Source organism: Corylus avellana, chromosome ca2, assembly GCF_901000735.1.
Source record: "Corylus avellana chromosome ca2, CavTom2PMs-1.0".
Taxonomy (NCBI): domain Eukaryota; kingdom Viridiplantae; phylum Streptophyta; class Magnoliopsida; order Fagales; family Betulaceae; genus Corylus; species Corylus avellana.
Window position 1 is genome coordinate 27,017,722 of NC_081542.1, and position 8,712 is coordinate 27,026,433.

Here is an 8,712-nt window from a genome sequence, read left to right on the forward strand (position 1 = left end):
TGGAGAAGTATTTTTGTCCTTTTAAAAAAGTAAAAAGACAAAAATATCTTTTAAAATTACTAGCTAGATATTATTCAATTTAAATAAATCGGAGAAAATCTTATTCCATATCGTTACTCTACAAATACGTTGTATAGGGGTGAGATATTTCATTAAATCAAGGCTATACAACTCGAGATGCATGGGTGTGAGATATTTCATTAAATGATAGGTGATGGACTTTCCCAATTATCTTTCTTTAGGTCCACCCGTCCCATGTGTGTACAATTGGGGATGACCCTATTAAAGATTTTGAAGTTTTAGCGTCCATCTCAATTAAATGTAAAGGAGGATTACAACTTTACATGGGACCATTCATTTCTCTATCTATTGAAGGGGCTTTACATGATTTTTCTTTTTCAAATTTTTTTAAATAGACTTAGAAAGTGTTGTTATGGGTAGTACAACTTTTAGTACAAGTTTCTTATTAAGCTAACGTGACACTTAACACATTATGGGGGCAATTCTTAGTTGTTCTAAAACATTAAGTAGGCAATTACTTTGAGCTCGAATCCATTAGAGAGGAAGTAAGTCTAGAACTCACACCAAATTGGATAGCTGGCTGCTACCATAATACAATAGGCCTACAAAATGGGACTAAAATGCAAAATTCCAAAGACAAGAAAGCCGACATGAACACAATTAACAATTTTTAAATTTGGTTCCAGCAAGAATATCAGTTGCATCTCTCTCTCTTCATGTAGTTGTGTCGTTTTATTGTGTTTCTCATATATGTTATGCTATTCTATATCTCCTTAAGGCTTGGGTAAGCCCTGCCTATATACGAAAATGAACCACATAACTTAATAGAAGCGATAAACAAGAAGAAGATATGTCTCTTCAATCCTAAAACTCTTAGCAAACTATGCAAGTAGCTTGAAAAAGAGATGAAAACCTGAGATTTTTATTATTCTTTAAAACTTAATTATCAATACAAAGGTTCTAAACTTAGAACAATAATCAAAGCTGATAGAGGCAAGAAACTAAATGTTAAGAATCAATCAAAAGATGGACATTTCCTTAAATATGGGAAACCTAACTAATGCTAGGAATAATCTAAAGATGAGAATTCTTAAAGTTGGAAAATTAAGTCTTAAATGGCAAGTCTTAACCTAATAAGGGAAATGGTAATGCTAAGATTAATTCAAAATGCATAAATAACATATTTGGGACCATGATCAACCAAGAAAAAGTTTGCATATCCATTCAACTGCACAAATCACTCAAGCTTTAACGTCCAACAGTGCTTCATGTTGATGCTCTACGCAAGTGCCCCTCAAAGTGGAATATTCTACTTCAGCTCTATTGATGTCGGGCAGAACTAAGATTGTTCTGACATCATATAAAAGTAGCAGAAACTAAGATTTGAAAATAAAAAAGGAAATTTAGGAAGAGAGAAAATAACAAATAGGGAAGAGAAAGTTCCTAAGTGCCCCAATTAAGCAAACAGATAAATAACTCTGAAAGACTTAAATTTAATTGATAGTATAAACTGAATTTAAAGATAACAAAGACTAGATGCATTTATATAGGCTAGGCACCTCCTAAATTAACAAGGAAAAGGAAAAGCAAACCTAATTGGAAAAGGAAAACAAATCCTAATCGGAAAAGGAAAACAAATCCTAATAAGAAAATGAAAACAATTCCTAATTGGAAAGGATAAACCCAATCCTTATTGAAAAAAGGAAAACTAAAAGAACATGCATAATTAAAATAACAATTTTCTCAAATTCCTCCTGCATCATCTACTCAAGCACCCATCGAGTGGATGTTGAGCGGAGCATTCTATTGCTCTGGATGGTAAAGGACTAGCCACGTCCATCAAGTGTTTTGCACCCCTCCCAATTGCCCTACATCACCCCTTTTTAGCAAGAGATAATGTACCATTCCTCTTGGGCAATGTGCAACATGATAGGTAGGTGAAAAGTAGGACGTTTGCTCAAACTGGCAAACTTGCTCGACTATTCTTGTTTGGTCATAATTCTCTAAACATACAAGTTATAGAGTGAGAGATTTAGATTTGACAGGGAGATTGTTGGTTAAAAATGCTTGAAGCAGTGTTATGCACCCCTCCCAAGTCCTTATGTACTTAATTGATAAAATGATATCACACAAATGGTAGTAATTTGGACATAATTGGGTTATGACTATTAGAATCGCGCATAAGACCCTAATCCAGAAAGTTTCCTTTGGTGCGCATGTTGTGGTAACTAGTTATTCTTGGTAAGTGCATTTTTTGGTTCAAAATATATTGTTTTCACCTCGAAAAATCTCATTTTAAGTTATTCTTCATCATTTCTATGAAACTTATTTCTTTACAGGGTGGCTAGGGTTTCTTTTTTCCTTATTCATTATTCATTTTTCTCTTCTCCTAAGGGCCTGTTTGGAATTGCGTTTGAAGGGCCTAAAAGTGTTTTTAATACTCAAAAAGTCCATTTGAAGAAAAACGTGCTCGTTTAGTAAAAAAATTAAAAAAGCTTTTAAGGGTCTAAAAAGCCTAAAAATGACTAAAAAACACTTTTGGCAAAAGCTTAAAAATAAAGCTTTTGCCCAAAAGCTCTTTTTGACTTAAAAGGTCTATTTCTCAAACGCAATCCCAAACAGGCTCTAAGTCTCTTTTCATCTAAATTTCTAGGTTCCAACTTACTATCTCATGATAGAATACTTGTCAGGTATCAGCCCTTCTTAAGGCTGGGCAACCAACCCTTTGTGATAATGGCTGGTGATCGATCCTCCATGATAGAATACTAGCTGGGTGACCAACCCTCAATGATAGAATGCTAGTTGGTTGATTGACCCTCCACAAAAGAATGTTGGCTGCCTTATCTACTCTTTGTAAAGTATAGGGGACCAACCCTCCATGATAGAATGCTAGCTTGATGATCAATTGTAACGTTCCGTGAAAATCAATTAACTGGTAATTGACTTCATGGTTTGCCTTTTAGCTTTGTCCCTTACAGAACAAAATTCAGAGATCATAACCTCTCCTAAGAAAGACTACAGCGAAAGACTTTCAACCACAGAATAAGGGTAACGATAATTAAAAACATAATCACAATAACTAGAGTAATAACAAAGCGTATTTACTCTCAAATGTGCTAGTCAGAGACCGATCATCAAATTTTACAAACCATAATAATTGTTTGAGAATAAGATCAATGCATAAGCCTAAGTAAAGCTAACATGAGAACAATCCCTATCATCTCTGTTCGGATAGATCCTCCATCGTCCCACATGGACTTTGGCCATACTGAGTCTAAGTCCTCAAAGATGACCCGTATCAAGTCCTTTACCACCACCAGCTGGCTGTTTGAATTCATCATCTGCTAAGCTAGTTAAACCGCGCAATTTATACATAATGGAGGGGGAAATACAAGGAGTAAGTTTAAAGACTTAGTGAATAAAAATGCACATAGTACTTATGTCATTTGATGATGAACTCTGTTTTGATAAAGTATGCAGCATTTTGGTATGACAACTATTCATGAACACAGTATAGGTATAGTACATGCTATAATCATATGAATTAATGATAGTTCAACTGTATAGTCTACCCAAGGTATTACCCATTCTCAGCAGGGTTGGTGCTGTCCTGTGGAACCTGTAATATAATGCCGGTGCCTCGACTATTGTACGATACCATCCATAATACTAGCAGCCCGACTGAGTCCGAACTTGGGTGGCTCACGCTACTAATGGTGTACATCTTGTAGTGACTCATCAATTAAGGTTGCATCAGCCACAAAATAACCATTGGATCCAAGGTCCATATATCACATCCACATATATATTTGACCATAGAGTTAATATGTATAGTAAGTCCATCACCATCATCCCGCACGTACTAATGTACCATGTCATACGATGCAATTAATCTTATCTATATTTTACATGTAGTTCTTACAACTTCATCATGTTCGTTATCTTGTCAAGTAGAGAATTTTCACAAAATGTATTTCACGAGAGTTGTAAAAGTGCATGTTTTGGTACACAAAATAGACGTGTAATGCGGAAAAGTAACGGCTAGTATCATGTGAGTTTGCACTCACTTAGGTCGTATAAATCCTCCAAAAATCTCTCGGGTGGTTCCAAGTTCTCCAAATATGTAGAAAGCCTAATATTAGTCCAAAGTCCAAGCTAAAATGAACCTATAACATGAAAACAACGGCTATTGAACGACTGGGCAAAATGGTGTTCCCCATAAGTGCTTCTAGGTGAACGTTCAGGCTCGAGGCCGAGCGTTTGGTTAGAGAGGTTCAGGTAGAACCTCATTTGATCCAACGATCTCCTAAGCAGTCCTAAACTGGTTCCAAAACTGCAAAAGGGTTTCTAACACATCCTAGCCCAAAATAACATCATCATGCAACAAGAATAAGTCTAAGGAAAAGGAACGCTTATAACATGATTAAAACCAAAACCTTCTTAATTTCTAACAACATAGCTACTGTAACAGTATAAGGCTAGCATAACATCTAAGAAAACACTAGAGATGATATGATTACCTTTCCACTGCAAGAATCCTCAAGAGGTTCCTCCTTCCTCTCCGAGAACACTAAGGAAATCTCTCAAAAGGTCACAACAACACTCCAACATGGTTTCTCTAGGGCTCAAAGGGCATAATAGGTTGGTATGGGCATGGGAGGGGGATATTTATAGGCTGAAAAAAGCTGTGAGCTCTGCAGAAGCAAGCCTGCTGTGCAGTGAGAGTTCGATACTATTGTGCCAAACGTTCGTGTACTATTTACCTAGCGGTTTTAGGGTTGCAGTCATACGCTCAGGCAATATTTAGTGGTCAACCAAGATTCAACATATGTTTGGGCTGGTCCCCACATGAGCGTTCGATTAGAAAATCCAAAATCACCAAAATGACCCTATAGCTACTCATAGTGAACCAAAAGTCCAATTAACCATCTAACGAAGTTATCTTAGCCTAATTAATTATTTGGGTCATTACATCGACCCTTCGTATAGGCTGGGCAACTGACCCTCCATGATTAAATGTTGGTTGGATGATCGACAGTTCATATAGGCTAGGTGACCCACCTTCTATGATAGAATATTGGTTGGGTGACTGACCTTCCATGTAGGCTGAGTGATTGACCATTCACAAATGAATGTCGGCTGAGTGACCGACCCTCAATAAAAGAATGCTTGTCGGGTCGTGGGCACTCTAGAGTAAAATGATGGTTAGACCATTGATTGAGATCTTAAGGCCTTTTTTGTTGACATTTCAACCCAAAAATATGGCCTTGTTCGAACTTGCTTTCTCCAATAGATGGGCTTGTGTGCATGTGCTAGTAGAAAAAAAATTAGCCCTTAACTACTAAAATTTAGACCGCAACATAGCAATCCACGTGACCTTTTTTATGTTTATGAATTCACGTGGCAGTTCTCGTAGCACTTATCTTGTTAGTTGCTAAAATTTGGACTATCACGCAGCAGTACATGTGTAGACTACAATGTAAGTTATAACAGGTAGTATTAAAAATTATAATTCTCCAAATATTTTCCATAATAGAAATGGTTAATAAGAAGACTAAGGGGTTGTTTGTTAACAACCCATGTACTGTACATTTTTTTGTGAAAAAAAATAGAGAATAATGATTGGTATAAAAAAAAAAATGGTATTGAAGTAAAAAAAGTTTTGTTTTGTACAGATTTTATTTTATTTGAATAGTAGTAAAAAGTAAATGATATATATATATTTGGCATGTCCACACAAGAGGGGGATTCAAACTAGTGATTTTCGCTTCATAAGGCGTGGTCCCCAGCCAATTGAGCTACCCTTTGGGGACATAAATGATGTAATATAAGAAGTGAATGATGTGATATAAAAATTGACAAATTTTTTGATGTTAATTTTTTGAAAAAAGAAAGTAAATAGTATTTAGGAGAGGAAGGGTATTTAACCCTCTAAGTAGGGATGGGCATGGGTCAATTCGGGGCAGGTTTTGGCCTTTTTGGCTACCCGATCCGAACCCAACAGGTATGGAAAACCCTACCCGCTACTCGAATTCAAGTCACCATATCTGCCAGGTTTCGGGTAGGGCAGAGCGGGTCAAATGTTTTATGGGCATCAGGGTTGAGATAGTGAGAGAGGTTGATCTGAAATAATTGAAATAAACTTATTAGAGACAAAAACATTAAGAGGTTGATTTGAAAATTGAAAATAATTAGGGTTTAGACTAAGACTGAGAGAGAATAAAAGAGAGAGCGGAAGAGAGAGAGCGAAAGAGAGAGAATGAAAGAAACAAACCTTGTGATCAGAGCTCTAGTGGACGAAGAGTGAGCGGGAGCAGCGCAGTGTGACTAAGTGAGGCTAAGGGAGAGGGAGGCGTGACTCGTGAGAGAACTGAGAGAGTTTGGGAGAGGGAGGCGTGACTAAGAGAATCAAAGAAATGAGAGATTGAGAGTCGAGGGAGATGGAGCCTGAGCTGCGTGAGATGAGAGAAAAGAAGGGCGGGAAGGTGGAGGCTGCATGATATGAGACTTGAGAGAAAAGAGGGAGAGGGTGGGAGATATTTGGGTTTTTAGGGTTAGGTTATATGGGTGGAGCGGGTACTCGAGGGTTAAAAAAAATACAACCCATAAGCTGACCTGCCCTTGCGGTTAACCCAAAACGCAACCCGAATTTATATTTTTCTTGGAGAAAATGAGCGAGGCGGGGTGGCGGGTATTTGCCCACCCGTACCTCTAAGTGTTTGTATTTATACTATTATAGTTGAGTTAATAGTTGAGGTACTTATGACCTTTTTATTCTTTCTTTATCTTTGACTAGATTTGAAATGTCAACAAAAAGTGAGATCTCAATCAATTTTTCCATTGTATTATTTCTTTTCAATTTCCAATCCACATAGGTAATTATTATTATTATTATTATTATTATTATTTTTTGTGTGATTACCATTAGCTTTTGAATGCTTTTCCTATTTAATATATAATTATTCATTATTTCTGTTCATGTTATTTTAATCATCACTTTGTCTCGTTGTAGTTTTTACTCTACCTCTGTCTATTTTCACTCTATGAACTGGAATTAAATGACTTCTACTATGTTAATTGAATTAACTATTTTTTTCCAATGCATTAATTAGCAGTCATCATTACACATGGTCAAACTAATTAAACAACTCTTCCTCATCAATCCTAATTATTTTATACTTTATCTCATGATAAATAAAGAAGTTGTATTTAGAGATGACAAAGATGAGTTTACAGCTACTTTGACCAGGAAAATTTGCCTAGCTAGTTAGGGCACGGCATCTTGAGAGAATCTTCAGCAAAAGACATTGGTCTAACTAATTGGTGGAGGGAAAGTTCCTAAACATATTGAAGTTTCTTTTTCTTTTTCTTTTTTCTTTTTTCTTTTTTTTACCTAAGCAAAGATATTGAAGTTATTAATGGAGACATTTTCTATTGAGATAGTATACCCTTAGGATTGAAGATTCTTAGAAAGATAGTTAAAGATTTTTGTCATGTTTTATATATGAAAATTAAAAAAATTAAAAAATTACAAGAAAAATAAAATTGTCATGTCTAATGATAAATAAAGTTGCTAATATCTAATATCTTTATGCATATGCATATATTTGTGCTTTATCGATGTTTTGAACATTCTTAATTTATAGCATGTTTTGTTTTACACTTGTTACAAATCTCAATGAATACAAGTGATTTTGTGAATTTGAAATATGAAGATATTTATCGGTAAGCATTATTCTGTTTGCTTATAGAATAATGTTAGAAATTACATTTTTATTTCACTTTGTTGATATGACAGTGCTAATCAATCCTTGATTTTTATTTATTTTTTAATAAAGGCTGATTCAATGGTTGATTAGCACTACTTAGTGAGATAATAAATAAATAAAAGTATAATTTCTAGTATTACTTGTGCTAATATAATGGAACCAATTGGCTAAGTGGATGATAGTAATGGCTATTTGGTAGTTATAGGACAACCTATTTTTAGAGATAATTAAAGAAGGGTGTGCTATAAATATTGCTCCTCTTATTATCAATGTGTGAAGCTGAAATTTCAGCTCCTCTACTGAAATGGAGAAGAGTCATTTAGATAAAATGTTGTGACATAATTACCCTTCTCTTAAGAGATGAAGATGGACGTTTGGAGTGGAGGGCTACGTTTCTTTCAAAAATTCATCTCACTAGATGATGATTTTTTGTCTCTGGCTGAAGAAATTCTTCAAAGGAGTCGGGGAGAGGAATTCACTATTTTTGTGGAAGCTGCGAGAAAAATTTGGTTTCACAGGAATAGGTGGATTCATGAGGGTTTGTTCACCCCTCAGAATGAAGTGGGTAGGTTGGTGTCTGCAGCAGTGGAGGAATTCAGAAGATGTAATGCACCTCTTAATGAGGAAGGTGACGACAAGGAGATGGAGAAAAATAAGTGGAAGAGACCTCCCCTTGGGTGGTTTAAAATGAATTGTGATGCGGTTGTACGTGGATGCGAAAAATGGACGGATGGGAGTGGGCCTAATTCTCAGAGACCACGACGAAAGGGTCTACGCCGCTCGGAGCTTTAGGCGACTGGGTTGGCTAGATTCAACTACGGTAGAGGCGATGGTTACAGTAAAAGTAGCTCAGTTTTGCTCGAAAATGGAGGTGAGAAACATAATTCTAGAAGGCGATGCACAGACAATTATAATGGCATTG